This window comes from Oxyura jamaicensis, assembly GCF_011077185.1.
Source record: "Oxyura jamaicensis isolate SHBP4307 breed ruddy duck chromosome 19 unlocalized genomic scaffold, BPBGC_Ojam_1.0 oxy19_random_OJ106422, whole genome shotgun sequence".
Taxonomy (NCBI): domain Eukaryota; kingdom Metazoa; phylum Chordata; class Aves; order Anseriformes; family Anatidae; genus Oxyura; species Oxyura jamaicensis.
Window position 1 is genome coordinate 39192 of NW_023304538.1, and position 23012 is coordinate 62203.

General features: G+C 46.0%; 1 long non-coding RNA gene across 1 annotated transcript in view; it reads left to right on the forward strand.

The window, feature by feature from the left end:
• The window catches only part of LOC118158119, a 43898-nt gene that overhangs the window by 16864 nt on the left and 4022 nt on the right, over window positions 1-23012 (forward strand). Inside the window, exons 2-4 of the long non-coding RNA XR_004746794.1 lie at window positions 1125-1219; window positions 1331-1619; window positions 4996-9182. This is a non-coding gene — a long non-coding RNA (uncharacterized LOC118158119). The remainder of the gene's footprint in view (window positions 1-1124; window positions 1220-1330; window positions 1620-4995; window positions 9183-23012) is intronic.

Consider the following 23012-nt stretch of genomic DNA (forward strand, 5'->3'; position numbering starts at 1 on the left):
GGGAGCAGGCTGGGGAGCGGCCCACATGCCCAGGGCCAACCCCTTGCCTCCTGCCTTATCGCCACCATGCAGTCCCCTCTGTCCTCGTCACCTCTGTGCTCAAGGACCTGAGGCTTTTGTCCCTTTGACCCCTTCAGGTTCTTCTTGACAAGTCACAGTCTGTGCATGGGCCTGGTTGGCTCCTCTGCCCAGCGGCCTGGCCCAGGTCTCTTTCCGGAGGCCCTCTGTGCAGCTGACCCACCTGCCTGCCTGGCCAGGGCTGTCCCTGTGTGGTCAGCCTCTTCTGACTGCTTCTTTTACCCAAAGCATGAGTCAATGCATGCCTGCAGGCTTTTCTCTTGCAGAGGAAACCCTTTTACACCACCATCCCTGAGGATTTCCCAGCTGACTGCGCCATGGCATAAGAAAGTCAGTGTGTGAGCAGGGGTGGCACTGGGCATCATGTCACCTGCACTTTCCCTTCGGGTCCTTTAATTTCTTCCTATCCTATCACCTCATCAGCTCACATTTGAGACCAACCAGGGACTTTTGGTCCCTTCCCCATCCCAAAAAGGATGTCTGGGGGACCATAGGGGAGTGTGTCCTGGCTCTCCTTGTGCCTCTCCTTTGTCCTTGGCATGGGTGGGCGAGGGTTGGCCATTGGAGGTTTTCTAGGATCCTGACGAGGAGGTGACCACATGAGGAAGACCACATGAACAGTTAATCTTTGCTCTCCAGGACCCAGTTGAATTGATATAATCCCAAACATGCTAATGGAAAGCACTGCATGAAGATATTAGTTGTAGTGGTGACCTACTCCTTCAATTATTTGATTCATTCCTATCTAGTACAAATACAGGATTAACCCCAAATGAGGGCTTAGGAGGGAGAATCTCTTTCTCTTCAATTTTAATCTAAATCACATTAAAAAAGAAAATTACTCCGGTGATTGTGGGGTGATGATTTAGGAAAGAAAATAGGCAAAGCCATATCAGTGGACAGGCTCAGGGCAGTCCTGATGGTCGCCCATGGATGCTTTGAGTAGAGTTTCTCTTCTCTCCCCTCCAAGACCCCTAAAAAACCCTCTTGCTCACAACTTTGCAGTTTTATCTTATTTTAGATTTTGGCTTTGTTCTTTTGAGCAGGCACTCAGGAGACCTCCTTTCCTGTTTCCCTTCCTGGGAAGGCAACGTATGACCTGAGACAGAGGAACGTGGGTGCCACTTCTGCCTGCACAGAGGTACAAAATGCTGGAGCATTGTCCCATCTCTGCCTCTGCCAGAGGAGGAGGGACCAGTCCTTCCCCTGACACAGCCCATTCAGCCTCCTCTGGGCTTTTCTTGGCTTGCAGGTCAGGTGCTTTGCCTGCCAGATTGAGGCTTTCTCTGCACACAGCAGAGGAAAAATGTGGGGTGAAACACAGGTTGGTGAAACCTCTTCCCAGCCTGGCTCACACATCACACACCCACTGCTCCAGCTGTCCCTGTGGCCAGCACCCTCCTGCCTGCACATCAGCAAGGAGAGCTGTCTGCACTTGTTTCTACCCTGGGATCCCAAAATGAGGCCAGATTTTGCATCGGTTGAGGTTGCTGAGCTAAAAGGATGACGCAGAGCCATTGCCATGGAGACAGAAAGCCAAGGTAAGAGCCACGCTGCTCCTGGCAGCATCCTGGGATCAGGGACCTCACCCCATGTCCTGCAGCATCCTCTGAAGGAAAGCAGGGAACAATGCCCCATGCAGACGTAAACATACAGCTTAGCATTGCTGTTGGGACCATTTGCTGGTATCTTGATTTTAAGCAAGTGCCTCAGATCCATACAGGATGTAAATATTCTCAAGCACAGGTTGAAAGCTTCCCTCCTCCCTCCCCTGCACACTATCACGTGCCAGCTGCACATATAAGAGCAAACACAGTTTGCATCGCGTGCGGCTGGATGCAAGTTACACAATTTGGTAGCATTAAATCGTGCTTAGCATTTTAGGTAATAATAGCTACACTTCAAAGAGTTGCTTAATGACTCTTTTGCTGAGCCCTCTGAGTTGCTCAAATGAGAGTGGTGTAGGAGCTCATAAAAACCCAATTAGCAGCTGCAAGCATGCCGGAGCTCTTGAAATGCCAAGCGGGGTTTTGCGGGGCAGGGAGCATGGTCACAGTGCTTGCAGCACCCAGTGTGCCAAAATCCATCCCAAATCATAACCAAGAACAAGCACGGGGGCTGGAAAGTGCTTGAAAGACTCCCCAGTTGTCAGAAAATATTTTTCTTTTCCTGGGAAGAGATGAGCCAAACTATTTCATCCTCTCAGGGAAATTATTCATATAGCCAGGGTGGGACCCTGTGGTCAGCGTGGGATGCTAGGATGGGACTCTGGTGAGGGATCCAATTTCTGAGCAGTTGCTGCACTTCCAGTGAATGAACGTGACACCACTTCCTCTTCCACTGAGTTCCCAACCCCTTTTCTTGGCTCTTGGTGGGCTGCCATGAAAATGCACAAACAGCTACTTCCTATTGTTTTTCTTATTGGGTGTGTGATTTGGCTTGAATGGGGACGGCAGCTGGGGACCCAAGGCTGAGTTTGATCATAGAATCATTAAGAAGGGAAAAGACCTTCAGAATCATCTGGTCCAACCATCACCCTACTACCAATGTCACCCCCTAAACCATGTCCCTAAGCACCATGTCCAACCTTTCCTTGAACACCCCCAGGTATGGTGACTCCACCACCTCTCTGAGCAACCTGTCCCAATGCCAGCCTGCTCTTTCTGAGAAGAAATGTTTCCTAATTTCCAACCTAAACTTCCCCTGGTGCTTCTTGAGGCCATTCTCTCTAGTCCTATCTCTAGTTATCTGTGAGAAGAGGCCAACCCCCAGGTCCCCACAGCTTCCTTTCAGGTAGTTGTAGAGAGCAATAAGATCTCCCCTGAGCCTCCTCCAGACTAAACAGCCCCAGTTCCCTCAGCCTCTCCTCACAGGACTTGTGTTCCAGATATCCATAGTACAGAAGGTTCATGTTGTTCATGCCAGCGCTGGGGCTATCTGGCAGCCCCAGGAAGACCAAACAGGACTGGTGGCCCCATGATGGAGTCCCAGGAGCTGGGCGCAAACCTCCCCAGAGATGGGTTTGCCCATGCTGGATGGTGAAACAGCTCATGGTAAAGTGACACAAATGGAGAGGTGGCTGTTGGCATCTTGCTATAACAAAGTCAGCATCTTGGCTTGCTCTGTTGTGTTGGATCAGGTTGCTCTTTGTCCTTGTGAAAGAGCAAAGGACAACAAAGTGGCTACAACAGTAAGGGACGTGCACTGGGAATAAGAATGAAGGAGTGGGCTCTTTGTAGAGGCTCTCTTTGGCTTTCTCCTTCTTTAGGCAATGCCTGGCTTTGAGCGATAAAGGGATAGTGACCACGTTGTAGCCACAGCACAGGCCGGCAGATGGGAATTGCAGTGATGGATTAGCCCTGCAACTCCAAACAGTCCTGCAGGTGTTTTGCTGAAAGATTCTGCAAAGGAGCAGAACAGATTGCATGGGCCGGGCTTTTATTTGAATGTTTTCCTGATTCAAGGCAACTTAAAATTTTCTAACTGTCTCTAAGTTGTTGAAGGGGAAAAAAAAAAAAAAAAAACAAAAAAAACACAACAGACAAATAGTTCTGTGAACAGAAGAATTAACAGGATATACTTTCCTGTGGATTTGTCCCCTTAAAATCTTTTGAGTTAAATTGAGTTAAATATTCATCTTATGGACATGATTTTGGTCTTTCTCTTTCATCCATCCAGTTGTCATGAAACGTGCTGGAAGAGCAGGTATTTGATTGAGATCATTGCTCCAGTATGAAATTAAGTTTCAGTTGGCCAATATATGCAAAAAAAAATTAGTGAAGAACTGGTGGATTGATGGACTGTTAAATGAATGTGTGGGCTGCCTCCGTGACCTTAGCTTTTCCTTAGATTAAATATATTAAATGAAAAGCAGTCCTTAAAACTGTCAGCAAATGCTTTCCGACTTTTTTGTAAGTTTTTAATATTTAAACCAGCCCATCAATAAGGTTTCTTCTGAGTGCACAGTTAGTTAGAGGCAGATTTATGTCACAAAGCAGGATGATTTAGGTCTCCTTCATGTTGGTCGCCTAAAACTTTTGCCAGTAGATGTAGGGATTCCCATCTTTTGCCTGTGTGCAGCTCTTGCCTGAGTTCTGCTAAGCCTGTGCACAAAATATTGACCCACTAGCTGTGGAAACAAAACAGAAAAAACAAAAACTCTTTTAGTTTCTAATTCTGAACAGCCATTAGTTGGAGCACAGTTACTGTTATTTTATGTGCCTTCATCATATCTCCTTGTGATAGGGCTAGTAATGCCTGGTGTCCCACTGTCCTGCAAGCCCAAGAGAAGTTTTTTTGCAGGACTTGCACCTTTCGAAGGGCTCTCTTCTGCCTGACATCTACCAGGCTGCATCTACTTTGGCTGAGCATGACTATGCTTAATTCACCTGAATTACTCCCAGGGATGTAGAAGCCATTGGGACAGACAGACCCGTGCACATCCATGTGGCATGAATGTAGTTTCATTTGCAAATCTGGGTGAAAACTATAATTTGAAATTAAATTAAAAACCCTTTATGCTGGGAGATGTATGAGAACTTCCTCTGTGGACTGAGCTTGGACATTCGTGACTTTGCCACATAACAGAGGGATTTGGAAAGTCACCAGATGGAGATACTGGGGGCAGATATAGAAGAGTAGATTAAGAATCAGTTCCTCCATGTATAGCTAGTTTGTTTGTTTGTTTGTTTCCAAATTCCTTTGAAGTCCTAAGTAATCCCCTGTGATATTTGGAGAAAGCAAACAAGGTTTTCAAAGCTTTTCCTTTGAATTCAGGAGAGTAAAACTCTTCCTCTGTGTTTCCGACATGTTTTATTCTCTTTGCTTTTTTCTCTTTACTGAAGGGCTCTAATTAGTCTGATTAATTGGAAATGCATATGGCTATTTTATTGGCCTAAAACAATATTGCACTTTCAGTGTCCCTTGTCTGCCCAGAACAGATACACTGAATCCTGCTTCCATGTCAGCAGAAAGAGAATTACTGTCTCAGATTATAAATTAATTAAATCAGATTTGGAGTCTCTAGACAGCATTGCTGCCCTGTAGCAATACATTAAATCAATGAAACTCTCTAGCCCGTGCTGGAACCTTTGAGTGGGAGAAGGAGCAATGGGTCTTCCAGCCTTGAGACCTATGCAAGAGAGCAGATGGTTTGCCCTCCAGAAAATGTGACATAGAGAGACAGGATGCAACCCAGTGCATGAAAATCATGTGGTAATGACAGAAGTTGACACCGCTTGGCTTGCGAATGGAAGAGCCTGCCCACCTGTGTGCTTGGCCATCCCTGGCTTTCCAGGCAGCCCCACCATTTGTGTCAGAGAAGATTTTTTTTTTTTTTTTTTTTTTTTTTTTTGACAAGATTCTGCACAGCTCTGCATCTGGCTGATGGATTTCCTGCAACCCCGCTGCATGGATTGCATGTCATCCCCCTGCCCCTGTCCCCAGCACACCCTGAAAAACTGTGGTCAGACACAAGTATGTGGGGAAGGATGGCTGAACTTCTCCTGGCTGGGGTAAGGCAGGGCTTGCCCCATACAGGGCAAGCACTCCTTGCTCGGTGCAGAGTCTGCTTGCTCTGGGCTAATTACATGGAGCCAGTGTGGGTCTGATCCAGCCTGGAAGCTCTTCTCACCTGAAATGCCTTTGCTGTGGTGTTTTTTACATGTTGCTATAATACCCAGCTCTGTCTTTTTCATCTTATCCTCAGAAACCCGCTGTTTTCCCCAGTGTCATGAGAAGCTCTCCTCTAACATTCTTGCAGTTAATAAAATCAAAGAGATGCCACTTCCATTAAGAAAGCAGCAACACACCAGAAGGAAAATGAGCTGCCAACTGCAGCCCTGCTCGGCAGTGTCCTTCTCACTGCTCTGCCTGTAAAGCCCCAAGCACCCCAGCAGACACTAAGGCCTGCCAAGTCAATGGGAAAACTTGATGGAGTAAGACTTTTACCCAATGCACCTCCTTTTTTTTTTAATTTTTTTATTTTTTAAATGGCAATATGATGGCTGCCTGTCCTGCTAAGGCAGAGACATGTCAGAATGTCACTTCTGAGCTACCAAAGCAGAACAGTGTCTATGTGTTAGCTGGGCTGGGGTTCAGCTCAGGATGTGTGGCTGGGCCACCTTCACCCTCTGTTGACATGATGTCCTCATGCCTTGTGGGCGCTGTGACACCATCTGCAGGAGGGTGGAAAATAGGGGGCTGAGCATGGCTGTGAGAAATGGCAACTTTGGGTTTGGTCAGCTGGGGTTAACACTGTCAGTACCTTGGTAATGCAAATATTTGCAAACACAGATTTTGCCTGTGACAAAAAACCTCCCTAGTTGCAAGCTTGCCAAGGGACTTGGTGCCCTGAAAAGACAGAACCAAATGAGGCCAAGTGCAAGATTTAGGTTGCTGGAGAAAAGAAGGTTTGGACAAAACCTTCAATGGATCAAACTTCACAGCTAACAGTGTCCAAAGGAAGCAGTGATAAAATCATGGTAAATGAGGACTCTCTTCAAAGTCACTGCCACTAAGAGTGGCTCTACAGGCAGTTTCTGGATCCTTCTGCACCGCAGACCTTCTGTGTCATGGCTGTGGCTCAGCCCATTACAAAGAAAATAGAAGAGATGTAAAATTCAGAACCAAAGATCAAAAATAAAAAATAATAAAAAAAAATCAGAATCCAGGTTCACGTAGTGCTGAGGTTTATTTGCCTCTCACCACAGCCTGCATCTTGTGAGCTCCTGAAAGCAGTGTTCACTGCACAGCTTGGCAAAGCCAGCCACAAGCACAGTGCCCTGCAGCGGTGACCAAACTGGAAATCAGATATCAGGCAGCATCCCACTTAAACACAGCACACGTGATCCATACTTCAGGCTACTTTCCAGTATCTCCAGAAAGAGATCTTTTAATTGAAAGCCTTAATGTTTCTTGTTATATTTAAAATTAGAGCGGAACAGCAATAAAATTGGTCATGGAATAGAGACAAGTTTTAAAAGAGAAAATGAAATGTATTTTTCCTTTTTACGTTGGAGCCCCCTTTAGAAACCCATGCACATATAATACATCAGTGTAAGGATTAATAATTAAAGGAATAACAACCTCTTGTCTCTGCGATGCACACAAGAAAGCAACAATTCAGGCTGGAGGCTGCACTCTCTGGGGACATGCTGTTTTTGCTGGCATTTCACCTCTGCCTGGTGCTCCTTCTTTATATAGAGAAGTGCTTTCCTGCATCCTCTACCAAGGACCATATTGCCTAGCAATTTGCAGCTGATGGTTCACCTCAGCATTAACCTGGGAAACTGTATCTATGCTTGCCATCAGGTTGATTTTGGAGGTGTTCACAGAAATCGTAAGTTATTTGGATAGATGTGTTTTGGGGTGAAACCCTCCTGCCACCAGCAGGAACCCTCGCAGTGTGGTGGTGCTGCTCCAGCTAACCAGACAGCCTGAGGCTGGTGCAACTCGGAGCTGCGGCTACCCAAGACTTGTGGTAAAGGCTCCAAAACTGCTTTCTCTTGCTTCCCCAGAGCCAGATGGATGTCAACAGGCTACTGCGACGAGACGGAGCCTCTCCGTTCCTCAGCGTGGCCCCGGGCCAAGCAGACGCCCGAGCGCGCCGCTCTGCAGAGCTGCCCTGCGGCGCCATCCAGCACGCGCCCTCGCCATGCTCAGGAGCACCTCATCGGGTGCTGAAGGCTCAGCCCCCAGGGTGTTGGCATGATTTGAAGCTCAGGTCCATCTCTGACTTGAATGCAGTTTCACTGACCAGGCCTCAAGCATGATTCCCCTCCCTCCCCATCTTTCCTTCCTCCATATTGGTAGTCTCCTCGTTCATTAAAAAAAAAAAACTACTAATTATCTCAGCAGCTTGGAACTGGGTTGCAGCATGGAATTAAAACCAGCTTTTCATTTTGGCATCCCCAGCCTTGTGTAATTAATAAGAAAAGAGAAAGCCAGAACATGCAGGTCAGCCCTGAGTGTGAGGAGGAGATCGATTGGACACAGCCAGCACCAGCCGTGATGCTCTGAAGCTGGCCTCGGTGATGGTGGGTTGCATTTTGGGGCCAAACCAGGAAAAAAGTGGAGGAGATGAAGTTCTTTCTTTCCTGATTGTTCCTCTTTGTTTTTTTGTCATTTGAGCTTAAAATCTGGACCAAGTTGAGCTCAGTGCAAGCCCTGGTTTTTTTGCCACTCAAATCTTCTGCACCTCTTTGCTGGGGAAGGAATGGGAAAGCGATCTGTCAAGGCTTGACCACGTGTTTCCATTGTGTGCCATGCTGGGAAGATCAGGATGCTCCAAGAGAGTGGACTGTTGGAGATGGATGCTTTGATGGAGATCTGGAAGACCCCTGAAGGAACCCAATGGTTAGGAAGTTAAAGGTGGGATCAATACCACTTGCGCTCCCACCGGTGGCAGATCCTCTTCTGGCCACCTTGGCACAAGCAAGCAGTCACCATGTCCAAATGGGAATGCTCCTGATGGCCATGCAACGCTGGGGTGATGCAGCCCTTCCCTGTGGCCACCCAGTGTGGGAGGGCAGAGCCTTTGGGCACCAACACTGGCATCCAGGAGAGGCGGCAGCACTAGGACAGAGGGGACAAGACCCTCCTCCCGCCTTGCCAGAGCTGCCAGGAGCTTGTAGAAAGCAAACTTTCCTCCCTCCGTCTCGCCACGCTGCCAATAGCATCTCTGCTCGCGAGGGCCGTGCCTGCTCTCCAAAGAACTGATTTACAATTTGTTGCTGCTGTCACCGAGGAACTCCTGCTGCTGCTTACTACAGGCTTGCTGGATTGCCAGGATGGTCCCGATGGCAGCCGAATTGCTGCTGGAGCTGGCAGGCCGGAGCAGGAGAGCATCGCTCCTGGGGAGCAACAACACCAAATTGGGGTTCTAGCCCTTTAAATCCGACCCGGTACTGGAAAAAAAAAAAAAAAAAAAAAAGAGCGAAGAGGCAAGCAGGAGAGAGCCTTCAGACTCTTTTAATTAACGCTTGTTCTCTATTCTGTCTTCCCAAGTAGCGGTAGGCACTCTCGCTTCTTCCGGACGACCTCGGGGCTCGCCAGCACCGCGGCATGGCCAGGGGCAGCCGCTCACCTGGGACCGGCGGCAGCAGGTACGCGCTGGGGGCCGGGGCTGCTGGCACGGCTTCTCCCCCTCTCTCGCTCCCCCCATTCTCCCTCTCTTTCCATTTTTCTGGAGAGAAGTCCAACGGCTTGCTGGCCGGCTGCCCAGCGTGGGCATGGTCGCGCGGTGCCCTCCTGCAGCGCACCTGGGGACACGGGGCTCTGCCTCCTCCCCTCGGCTCCCCTCGCTCCCTTTGAAATAACTGCGTGCATGCCCTAGACGCTTTTATTCCTTCCTCTTTAAATCAAAGAGCTGCCACTCGGTGGAAGATAAGTTGGGTTACCTATTGCACAAATCACCGGAGAAGTTGCTCCCTGCCACTCTCCTCCAGTTGCCCCCGTGGCCGCCGGCTCCTCTCCCCGCTACCTTCCCTTGCACCAGGTGAAGAGAGGAGAGTTTTGCCATGTCCTTCCATGCGCACTGCACTATCAATGCAGAGCATTTCTGAGGAAGCTGGATCCCGGGATTTAGGAGCAATGGTGTTGTTCTGGAGTTTCTGCTCAGTGGCATAACCCACGGCAGCTTTCTCTGGGCTTATAAATTGCCCTTCGGTGGGAACATTGTGCACGGAGAACATTTCACCGCTAACTAGCACATTTGCCAATTGATTTTTCTCTCCCCCTCTGCTCCTAACTGAGTGATCTCTTCATTTATATTTCTATACATCCGGAGGTATTTCTTCAAATTATGTATTGCAGCTCCTTCCTCACCATCTCTGCAAGTGTCTCTGTGCATGTTTGGGATCCCCTGAGCTTAATGGGAGATGGCTTTTCTTCTTGCAGATGGGTCCCAGGTGAGCAAGGGTCCCAAGGCACCCTCTCACCCACAAGGGGAGCAGAGGCTCAGCCAGGAAAACATTTGTCCTGGTGCCTAGCTGAGGTTAATAACACTTTTGACAAATAGCAGACCTCCAGGCTTGAAATAGGGTTGAAAAAGCAGCCACTAATCTCCTTGAGAAGTGCTAGATTGTGGCCACCGCTCCCCGTAAATCAGGGGACAAGCTGTTTATGTATCGCATGTTGAGATGTTAGCACTGCAAAAAAAAAAAAAAAATAAAACTTTCATTAATCCACCAGAAAAAACTCCCATCAGCTGTCATTTTGGAGGGCAGTGGGCTTGTTGAGGAGATATTGTGAAGTCAGAATATCTTAAAGCACCTGGGGATTTTGGGGCTGCCCAGCAGGGACAAAGAACTGGGCTTCTTGTCTGCAACAATAACTGCTCTAAGTGAAAGAGGGATGGGACAGGGAAACTTCCAAGTGAGCAAGGGAAACAGAGCTGTATGTCAGTATGTGAGCAGCTGAGCAAGTGCACCTGGAGGTATCAGGTGTTTTGTGGGCAGCAATATGTTTCAACTTGAGCAGTCAAAGAAATAAACTCAGAGAGGAGGAGATACTGCCGGCAAGCAAAAACAAAAATGCTGGGGCAGAGAGAGATCTGCAGCACGGGCTCCCTGGTTAATTCATAGGGGTGCAGGACTGTAAATAAGTGCTGTGTGCCCCAGGGTTATGCATTTATTGGTTTTCCTGGTCTGTGTTCATTTTGTCAGTGGCTCTCATATTGTTGTTGCAATGCGTGCTGGTGGTGGTTTGTTTGTGACTTCAGGTGACATGATGAGGGAGCACGGCCCTTGCGACCGAGATGCAGGACAATAGCTGCCTTGTTTCCAGCTTGCAGCAGGAGAGCGAGTGACCTGGCAAGGAAACCTGAAAGTGCCTTTAGTTCTGTGGGTACAAAACCTGGTTTGGGCATCTGAGCAGGGCCGCAGGTGATCTTAGACAAGAACCGGGTTTCAAAATCCACTAGCTGTCATTGATGGCTGTGGGTGGGCAAAGGAGATGCAACAGCAGAGGGGACCCCTTGGGTCAGAGCTCCCCCTGCAAGGGGCAGCAGCCAGTGATGGGGAGATGCTCCCCACCATGTGGCATCACATGCACCCCCAAGGAGAAGTGCCCTGGTAAGCCCTGTGCCACCGGGAGGGCAAGCAGTGGTGGTGGTGGGATGAAAAAGCCACCCACAAATACAAGCAGGCAGAGATGAATAGAGCAAAATGTACATCTTGGTTCAGCAAAGTGACTCAAGCCTTGCAAGCATGCGGAGGGTGGGGTGTAATTATTTATAGTGCCATCAGCAGAAATAATAGAATGAAATGAAGGACTGAAAAGTTTTGCTGACTATCAGGGAACACATCCTGGCATGGGCTGACGTTTCCCAGGCCCAGACCTTTGCATCTCCAGCGCTATGAGCCTGCAGCCTGGAGCCCAGTGCTGGTGGTGGCCGGTGCCAGCAAACCCTTCCTTGCCAGAGTGGGACCCCACCAAAGACAGATGTGGAGCATGGAGGAGCCAGGCTGAACCTGTGTGGAGGATGGGATTTAAAAGCTAGATACAGCTTCCACCCAGGGTCACCTTTGACATCTCAGCTGGGATTTTTCTCCTTGATGATATTTGGACAAGAGCACAGTGAGCGGTGCTCTGCGGCAGGGGAGGGCTGGGTTTGGGTTCCCATTCTAATTCCATGAACACTGCGATTAAAACGCAGGGAAAAAAAGCCATTTTCAAGATCAGCAGTTAGCGTAATCCAGTGCATTGTCCTCTGTAATTAAACTCTGTGTTTTGCGTTTCAATAATGCTCTTGAACCATCATGACAAAAGGAATTAGAGGGATTGGCAGACAGACCCAGGCAGAGAATTGCTCACCTGGCATCACTCAAATTAAAGGTGACCTACATAAGATTTTCTTTCCCAAATTGAGAAAATTGAGTTTGGGCTCTTCTTCGTGGCTTTGTGGCAATTAATAGGCCTCTTTTTTTCTTCTTCTTTCTTTTCTTTGGTTACAAATGATGAATAGCATCAAGCTTGTCTCCCCCTCTTTGAGCAGATGTGCTGGAGGGCTGATGTGGGTGGAAACTTGAACCCCATCAGGCAGCCAGCCCCCAGCATATTTGGTATTTGGTCTCCAACATCCTGCAAAAATTAACCAGGCAATAAGTTTTCTGTAAGCTCGTTCCTCCATCCGTGCTTCCCCCAGGCTACCTGATAACACAAGAGACCAGTCTGCGAGTGGGCACAAAGATCAGAGCTTCACAGAAATCCCAAAGGGCAATTTGCTCTGTCTTGTCCTGCTTGTCAATCTCCAACTATCCAAGATTTTCCTTCTACACACAAGACCTGAATCTCTGAAGAAAGAGAAGGAAAGTAATTCTTTCTTTTTTTATTGTAGGTAATAACCTCTCCCACTCCGTCTAGTCTGTACACTGGAAAAAGCAGAAACACAAAAGGCACAGCGCTCATTTTTGCTTTTTCTTTGCCAGCCACCTTTAAACAAAAGAAAAATAGCAGGGTATCTAGAGCAGGAAGGGACCAAAATGGATCTGACTGAGATAAAACCTAAATTTGCTCTTTCTAGCTGCTAGACTCTAATACATTCTTTTATTCAGAACAAGGGACATATGTCAACCCTATTCTACATCTCTGGCAGGATATTACAGTTTGAATTAGTATGATAAATTAAAAATAGTCGTAAAATTCTACAGAGGTCTTAAATCGTAAAAATGTATTGCATGAATGAAATTGCACAGTTATTAAGCGATGTGTTTGAGATATAAACATTAGCGTGGCACCGCAGTCTGGAAGGAAGAGAGCAGTCAGGGCCAGGGATGCAGGGTAATCCAGATGTGGGGTTATCTTCGCTGATCATCTGTGTGGTTTAGCTGGATTCAGGTGGCATTTGAGGGTAGGCTAATCCACCATCTGCTGCCGTATTTTCTTCTTTGATTTTTATCCTTTTTTTTTTTTTTTTTTTTTTTTTTGAGGACACTGATACGGTTTTCCCCTTTGAACATAAGCTACTTTTAGTGTATTAGCTAAAACCTACATTTTAATGGAGAGAGGTAAGAGACTACACAGACAATGTAAAACGTGTTTTCCGTGACCACCGAGAGACTGCCAAAAATCAATCGTCTACTAGAGGCTGATCTTTAAATAAAGTGAAGCCAATTGTATCAGAAGCCCTGGGGGTCCTTGAAAGCAGATTTTCAAGAGAGTCACGCATAGATGATGCCCAGTTTGATATAGGTTTCACCCTTCAAATCCTTTTGTGCTGGGACCTGGTTTGCTCAGGAACTGAATTACTCTGAATCTGGCTCTTACCAAAGCATTGACTCCAGACTGAGAACTGCCCAAGTGTTTGGGAGGCCTGACTCACTGTTTCAAAGTGGATTAATTGATCCTTAGGAGTTTCACATGCTTTACTGGAAGCTGGCAGGATGTCCCTAGGTGGTTTTGCAGAAGTTTCTCTTGGAGGGCTGTATTGCAAGAGTAAGGACAGGAATGGTCTGGCACACACAGAACTGTAAATGAAACAAGAATGTATTTTAAATGTATTTTTCTTTTTGCTCCATCATAAATACACTTTGGCAAAACAATCTATGAAGCTGGGAGAGGAGTAAAGGTCTTCCAGGTCTTGAGAAGAGTAAAGGTCTTCCAGGGTTTAAGGAGAAAGTTCCTGTGCTACAGGACAGGCATTCTTGGGGAGGTGACAAAAGCCTGACTGCCCAAGGGATGCCTGCTGTTCCTATGATGCCCACCACCGCTGACACCAGGGAATTATGCCAGAGTTGCAGCCATGCCCGGGAAGAGAAATCCTGAGTGTGTTGGCTCCGCCAGGCCCGGGCGGGGGGGAAGGAATCGGCAGCTGGCTGGTGGCTCCTGGGAAGGGCAGAAGTTCAGGCTGATGGTGGAGATTAAGTTGTTATGTGTAACAACAGATGAGTTAAAACCCCTAAATGGATTATAAGACATGCATTGTGGCATTGCCAAAAAGCCTCTGTTAGCACCCCTTGGAAACACACACCAGTCTGTGCAGTGCCGATGGGCAGAACGTTGTGCCGCAGGACACATGCTCCTCCTGTGGCACGATGCCCCAGGACATGGTGGGGCACCCCGGTGTCAGGAAGAGCTGGGAGTTTGCTGCTCCCATCCCACAGAGACCAGTCCTAAGGCCATCTGCTTTCTGAGTCTCTGATGACCGTACAGAGTGGGAAGAAGATTGAGATGTTACAGAGAAGCCTCATGCTTAACAAGCAAGTTGAAAGAGTAGATTGACTCTTTTCTCCATCAGATTGGACCACAGACTGAAAGTGCTATTTTGTCCTGTGACCTGCTGATTGAGGAAACAAAATCATGTGGTGCTGTCATCAGGAAGTCTGATAAATATTTCATTCCCTCCTGAAATGTCGCTTATGAGAGATGCTGGCTTTCTCTGGGGTACAAGAAGAAGATGGATCTATGGAAAATACTGTCACTGCTCTTTATGACCTAGCTGAACCGTGTAACTTCAACAAGGGGTTTCATGAAGTGATATGGACTTAAATCATTTTCGGCACAAAGAACAAGAAGGGCTCTATCTCAGGTCTCATTTAATGCCTGAGAAAACAATTACAGGTCTAGACAGGCTGAGAGCAATCAGAAGGTTCAAGGAAGCAAGGAAGAGGCCCTGCTAATCCCCTAGTAACACTGACCCTCCTTCTGCCCCATGGTAGCTCCTAGAAACCCATCAGATGATGTTCTGGGCCTGAGATGGACCTCCCAAACTGTGTGAAGGTGATGCAGGGTCAGTTGCAACTTGGCAAAAACCACTGGTGCAGGCAGACTTGGCAATCATATAATGAGTGTCCTGATGACAAAGTCCCAGGCAGAATGGCACAGCTGCAATGTGCCCGTGCCTATCCATGACCAAGATGGCACAGAAGTGCCTGGGACCCTGCAGGCAGATGTGGGTCTGCAGACCTTGATCCCTACGTGTATCAGCCTGCTGTCATGTTGGCATAGGCCCATAGTCTTCTCCAAGCACTGGTAATTTTCTGGCTTTTCCTGTCTGACACAGCGAATGCTTGGCCTTCTGAAGTCACTTTTGATTTCTTCTGATTGGTGGTTTGGCTTTTTAGGAGAGGGAAGCAGACAGTATTGCAACTCATGTCAGAAGGTACAGCTACAGAATGGATGGCGAAGGGAAGGCTTGCTCTGGGCTTTTCCAGAAATACTGAGTTTGAAACAAAATCAAACTACTTTTCAGAGAGCAGAGCTTTGCAGTGGGCTTTTTGTGAAGAATAACGTTATGTCTCTACTTTTGTCGTATGGACTGTTCCCAATAGGTATCCCATTCATGTGGTCTCATGTGTTGCTAGAGAAAGAAACCTGAAGAAAATAAGGTTTGTTTGTAAAAATAATTGCAGGATAAAGTAGAAGATGTGAAGAAAGTATAAAGCTAGAGGCAGGGGTTGGAAAATGAACTGCTGTGATGTAATTCACAGCCAGCACCCTTTGCATCTGTGCTTGTACAACACAGGAGGCTCTTGGTCTATGGACCTGGAGAAACCAGAGTCCATGTGGAGGCTTCTCTCTTAGCTTCCCTACCACCGCCTGCAGCCCCCACCAGCACAGGAAGTCACCATGTGCAACAGCTGTAGGACAGCTGGTGGGATGAGGGCATTCTCCAGGCCCTCAATGTCCCCTATTTCTGGGGCCTGGCAGGGGCACCTGCCTGTATATGGACCAGTGAGAACAATGCTACCAATGTGACAAGGAAGAATACCCATTGCTGTGCAGTGTTTTTGAAGACAAGCCTGTGGAAGTCCCTGAAAACAAACAAACAATCCCCCCCCCCCCCCTTTTTTTTTTTTTGTAATAATGTGCTTAAGTCAGATTCATCATAAAGGATATTAAAGAACAGAGTAGCTGAGTTTCATAGTGTGAATTATGAAAAGAACCTGCCCTGTGCAAAGCATAGGGTCACATTTGATGATTCACTAGGCTTTTTCTTGACTATTAGTTGAATGCTTTATGTCCAAAATGTGATCCACATAAAATTGGTGCAGTCTGATGGAGAACGTCTTCTAGCTCTCAGTGTCCAACAGCTACAGGAAGAAACGTTCCCTTCTATGTCAGCAGAAAAAAGCCACATAGTCTCAGGGCAATGTTATGGGAACTCCATGCCTTGACATCACTGCTATACATAGTGAGAACAAATTCCCGTTTCGCCCAATGTCCTGGAGGAGGGCAGGTGCAGCATATACCTTCTCTTACAACTTTCCACCTTCTGTTGGATACTCATGGACACTTCCTGAGCTGGAAGCTACGTCTGTTGCATTTTCAGTGAATTATTTAATTCCTCCTTGAGGCTATTTCTGCTTTTGACCACCATGAAGTCTTCCAGCAAAAATTCTACAGCGTAATTGTACATTCTTTGCAAAAATATTTCCTTTCACTTCTTTAAAATCTGCTTTTGGTAATTTCATTGGATACCTCCTAGGTCTGGGGCTGTGAGAAGCTATATGTATTTGTTCTCTATTGACCTTCCCCATGATGTTGAGGATCTGATAAAATTCTGATTTGATAAGAGTCTCCTACATCCTTTTCAGCCACTTCTTTGCCAGATTGAAGGGTCCTAACGTGTTAGTCTATTTTTGTACAGAAGCTGTTCTCTGGCTTTGTTCAACGTCAGTTCCTTCCTCTGACCCTTTCTCGCTCCGTTATTTCCTTTCTGGGATGCACTGAGCAGAAATGTATACATCACGAAAGTGCACAATGGATTCAGACAGCAGCATAGTTTCAATTTTGTTCTCTATTTCTTTCCCAGCAACCACTCACATTACATTTAATCATGGTTATGTGAACTTTGAGTTGATGTTTTCGAGGAATTAGCCATATTCTTCCCAGTAACTCATTCCTGAATGGTAATCACTAGTTCAGGGCTTACCATATTGTAGGGAGACTACAGGCTATTTTTCTCTATGTGCATTATTTTGCACTGTTTGGCACTGAAATTCAGCTCTTATTTTATTTGTCAGACATTGGGTTTTGTGGTTTATTTATTTATTTATTTAAACTGCTGCAACCAGTTCTGGTTTGATTACCCTGATTAATTTTGTACCACTAATAAATTTTGTCATCTCACTCATCACACACTCACAGTCCCCAGATCATTTCTTAATAAATGAGTAGATCTATTGGACAGGCCTCTCTGGGACTGCCATAGGATGCTTCTTTCATTATGATAACAGATTATTTATCTCTGTTTCTTTCCTTCATTTCCCACCTCCTTCATAATGAAAAACAATGCAAGCAATTAATTTAACCTTTCTGCTATGACCTGTCTCTCTTGAGTATGCTTTTTATGCAGTGATCATCTATCAGCCACACCACCTCTCTGGCAAACCTCCTTCCCCTAATGTTTCTGAAGAGCTTTTATTGTTACCTTTTATGTCTCTAGCAAGTTGTTGCTCAAAACCCTTTTTGGCCTGCCATACAATTCTTTTCCATGCAATTTGTCACGTTCAGGAATCTATTTCCTCTCTTGAACATGACTTGGGCTTTTCAAGAAATGCTTTTTAACTCTGACTTTACTGTGTAGCTGCACAAACTTTTTTTAACTCTGCTTTGTTTGTCAGTGTATGTTTATTCCAGGCTTGCAATATGGAGTTTTAAAACTGTTATTTTACACTTCTAACTGCTCCTTGTAATTTCTTCCTAAGCAGCTTCTTCATTTTTGATGTACTTGTCATTTTTAAGGTCATATGAGCAACACTTACATCTTGAAGTAGGTCCTGGGCATTTCAGAATCAGACTGAGAGCTGCTTTACTGTGTCTGGACTTGATGATTTTAGCTCTGCCAGTTAGTTATTTATGATAGTCAAATATTATTTTAGATGTCATGCCTCAAGTGAGATATAGAGGTAGCCTACGCAGCATGTCTTCACATTGCAGAGCTCCACCAGTCAGCATCATTCCAGCAAAATCCGAGTGACAGCTGCATCCATATCCCCACCCAAATGGGGATCCCCATTCTTTGACTTCTGACCATTGTAAAAATATTGAAGGCAACAGCTCTGAACAGTGCTCTACACTTCTCCTGACTTTGTATGGTGCTGATAAATCAGCAACAAAAGTAGCTGGTTTCCCCTTCCCCAAACCAGCTGGCAGCAATTCCAGCTGCCAGTTGTAGATTGCTTATAGTGCCTCCAGTCTGCAGAAGATGGAGCCATGAGGCAGAACTTGGAGTTCAGCCCTTTGCACTATTTGTGTATACCACTTTGACCCGAGGCAAGCTCTATTATGTTCCTTTGTTTCTAAGCCACATCTCCAGAAAGCAATAAAATATTCATTGGTAGAATGCACCATATTGAATGAAGTTATATTGTTAACATCAACTTTTCTACGGACAATTAAAAAACCCTTTCATTTTGAAAACACTGCTACACTGCAGTGGCAGTGGTCATATTAGAGGCAGCAGGACTATTCAGGCAGGCTTAAATTAAGTAATAATTGAAATGTTTGAAAGAAAATGAGTATGGTTGTCAGGGTCAGACTTAAATATGTTTTGCTAACATCTTGCAGAAAAAAAATGATAAAAATTACAGTGCTGTGTGAGAGATGACTGGGTTCTATTTCAAAGTAAATAAGTAGAGCAGGGAATAGAGAGGGAGAACACACAGGAGCACAGTGAATAATATGTATAACCAAATGAAAGATTTTGCACAGTGGTACAGTATGAGGTACAACTTCAGAATATAAAAACAGAAAATATCTAGTTCACAAAAAAAAAAAACAAACACCCACAGGAATGTTTAACAGAACATTCAACTACAATATACAACCCATGCATTTTAGAACATATTTTTAACATATGTAATTTGGGGAAATGAAGCACCTTTTGATAAATAACATCTTAAAGTGCTGCTGCACAATAATGTAAATATTGAAAAAGTAGTTCTGCAGAACTTAGCTAGAGTAGCTAGCAAAGTCCCAATGCAGAAGAACATAACTTCAATAAAATAGCTTGAATCAATGGCACACGAACACATGTTGAGGTTAAGCAAATGTACAGGTGTTTCCATAAATCCTCACACTTGCTTTCTTGAGCCAGGGCAAAGCTTTGTGCATGGATCTAGAGTACAAGGACAGTCCTTTCTGCTTTGCTGCTGATGTCAGCAGGAACAGCAGTTGCTCCATAATGTAACATTCACAGCATAGAACTCTTACTACAGCATAGAACAACCTCCAGAGGAGCGTTAGTCAAGATGCTAGGAAAAGGGTTTTGCTTTTCAACATGTGAAGCACAGTTCTACCATGTTTCTGAATGCTGGGCTCAAACTTTATTGTTATTAGAGTTCCAAGGACACTAATAGCTATAAGCAGCCTCACCTGGATTCTACCCATGGTCTTGCAGCCTATTTAAGCTCAGCCTCAGGCCTTCAGGCCCTGTATGAGTTGTGCTGGAGACGTGTCTGTGGCTGGCTGGTTTCTGCCTGCTGGAAGGCTCTCAGACCTGTTGTAGGTAACTATTCTTCAACCCTGTCTCCTAGAAGGCTCCCAGGCCCACCCTGCAGCTCTGTTTCCAGGCTTCTGACTGAGCTTCAGGGGTGGACCTTGGTCCTAGTTTCTCACCTTATCTAATGTTGTTCCTTGATCCTGTTACTAATGCTCATCTCTGCTCATCATGTTCAGGTCCTGTGGTTGGTGATCCAGAACCCCTGGCTTCTGGTTGTTTTCTCCCATCACATAGCCAATCCAGCTCTGCCACTCCCTGAGAAATCCATTTTTGACCAAATGTTCCATCACTGAATCTCTCCTGCTAACTTGGTTCATGTATAAATAGTAGTGGTGTGGATTGGGGTTGAATGCGGCTTTGTGGCTATAACTGAAGCTGTGGATATTGGGAGTAATATGTGAAAATGTGGTTCAAAAAGCATCATTAGCTAGATGGATGAGCATATTTGTGTGCTAAAGTAACTACTGAGTACCATCCAACTAAGCCTGGACATCTCCTATATGCCAAGGTCTTGATTTGTATAGCCTGTTGATAGTGACTGAAGCTCTGAGTTTGAACTAGCTATTTGCTGTTCTACTTTCATTGGACTTCCAGTGTTGCCATCCTAATAAATACCTACTAAAGCTCTGCTTAGATCCTGTGGTAATAATTTCCAAGTTCTGCCAACAAAATCCTCTTCAATTTTGTTGTCTTCTTGCCTTTTTTTCCCCCCTCTCCATACCCTGGCAAAACTCTTTCCTGTTTTTCTTTCATTACATGGCAAATGCACAATATGAACAGGAGGTCATGTACTCCAAATCCTCGTTTTATAATTTTTCTGACGTTGCCAGTTGCTTTTTCTAAAGACTATGAATAATGTGCAAACTCCTTGTTCAGTAACAGTTATAATTAGATGCTTTCTAAATTTCCAAGAGCTTTGAAGTTCTTAGCACACTCCTTTCCTAATATCCTGTGGCTCCATGTTTATGCTAATAAACTGAGTTGCATCCAATTGACCCTAGAACTGCTGCCCTGCAGCAGGTTTGGAGCTTAGCATACAAAGGCAAAAAGGAATCGTTGGAATGTAAGATCCAATGTGAGTATCCCACAATGTCTGGATTTATAGAGAAATAATATTTCTGGGAAATCTTGCCAGACTGATCTCCCTGGGCAAGATTTTGCACCCAGTGTACTTCAAGATGCATTGCTGTGGAAACCACTGCCAGATGATGATGTCAGGCAAGAAAGGCTCTCCCCTCCCTGTAGATGCTTCTGCAGTGTAGTTTTCTTGTGGCTATTGCCATTTCCATGCAGCAAGTAATTTCTTCTGGGGAACTCCACAGGGAGCTTTCCTTGTGCAGATGTTTTCCTAGGAGAGCATTCAGCATCAGCCCAGGTACAGAGGAAGAAATAAGAAGTCTGTGTTTCAGATCTGTGTGGAGAGAGAAACATGGGTAGGTGGACAGGAAAAATATGATGTGCTGCCCATGAAAAGTACAAGTGAGTGAACTCTCAAATGGATGAGGGTGAAAGAAGTATAGGGAAGGAAAAAAATATCTCAGCTACATTAAGACAAAGCTGACAGCTATTTTCCTCTGCCAAAATGGTACCTTCTGGTTTTAGTTTGAAAATGTAGTTTTGGATCAGCTGACAGTTCTTGAATTTGGTGAATTCAGACTGAGGGAAATAGTTCACTTTTCAGTAGATTATTTCAGTTTGCATGGGAATTTCTCCAGCGAGTGGAGTGAGGAGCTGAGTAACCCACAGCTCTGGGGTGGGAGCAAACAAGCCAGCAAGGCCTGCTGGAGACAGCAGAATCAGCTGCAAACCCAAGCAGGGCCCAGCTTCACGCTGCAGTATGGGTCCTGTCCATGACCGCTTTCTCCTGCCCCCTGGGCAGGCTGGATGCCTTGTGATTCTTGACCGTGTGAAGGCTGCGATGTGCAGTCCCTTGGGTCACGGATCTGCGCCAGCTCTGCTGATCCAATAGTGAGTCAGAAGGTGGGCTGTGCTGCCTAAAGGCATCTCTCTGTTCATTTTGAAAGGTCTTGAGCCAAGGACTCTTGTTTCCTGCTGGAGTTGCCTTGAAGCTTGTCATGTCTCTGGGTGGATTTTCCTTAGGTTTTCCTGCTGCTGCTTTGCACTGTATAAATATTTGAATATTGATTGCACGTGAAGAATAACAGTCTGCCTGCTTTTTCCTGGTAGGACAAGATGTATGGGCTCTACTCTGTCCTGTTGACTATTTAAGTATTTCTCATCATGTGAGCTAGGAAAAGACTAGCTCCTGGTTTCTGATAGTTTAGGCCTTGCACTTTGCTGTTCTGCAAGTGGCCAACTGAGCTCTTAGGCATGGGTCTCCCACCTCCCATGGGAGCGGCTGAACTGGACAGGGCTTGGAGCTGAACAGAATGCGGCAACCACCTCCTCCCTGCAGCGAGCAGTGGTGTCTGGTGAACTTAGCTGTTCTTGTCAAATGTTCTTGGCCTTTATCAAGTGCCAGAAAATGAAGTGTTTTTTACATTAGTCACAATCTTTTGTCAGGTTTGCTTTTTCTTCATTGGCTTAGAGCCGCACATGAATTTGGGACTGGAGTAAGCTGAACTTTAACTTTAGGTTCTGCCACTGAAAAATCATTTGCATGACCCTATGTTGTCATTGATGCTTGGATGGACTGAAGATGGCAAAGGCTGGGGGAGCTTTCCCTCTACCATTGCACAATAAGGCACACGAGCTGCAGGTTGTGCATTTCAGCAGCAGACACACAGTGTTTATTCCAGCCATGGATTTGCCTTTACAGAGGCTATTGCCCAGCCTGAATGCTGCCTGGAAGTGCCTAATAAGGGAGCACTTATTCCTGAGCAGAGAGGTATGCCCGTGGTGGTGTACTTCTATCCCTGCCAGAAGCAGAACTCCAGGTTATGACCGGCCTTCTCAATGCTCTAGGTGCCAAGTGCACTTCTTCAACCTGTTATCCAAGTTAGAGAGAGGGTGGCATAGGCATTAAGAAAAATCCTTACATCAAAGTCTGTGGAAGCCCTGATAGTCACCTTGGATGCTATTGAACACCTGATGAATAAACGTGCTCTATGTATGCAAGGGGCAGTGAAGTATCTCCCTCCCCTCCCATAGGCACTCTTCCAGTCCACTCTTGTGGAGAGTGAGGCCCTTTCCTCTGCCTACTCCCATGAAATGTGCCTTTACTGGAGAGAAAAAATGAGATGTGAAGAAAATGTGGAGATCCAGATGTCTCAGCAGCAGAGGTGCAGTCCAAACTCTGTCCTTCATGGCTTGTAATGAGGAGCCTTGGAGTGAGTGAAAGCCCTGACCCCCAGCCAGCCATTGTACCTGCTCTCACCTATTTCTCAAAGAGGTGAAGTCTGGAGCAGCTGCTGATTTTCATTTTCAGCCTTAGGTTTGGAGCTATTAATAAGCCTGGAAAATAACCACATGTTCTCTGAATTATGTAACAGATGTTAAATTCCCCAAGATGAAGAGGTGTCAGCCTGAT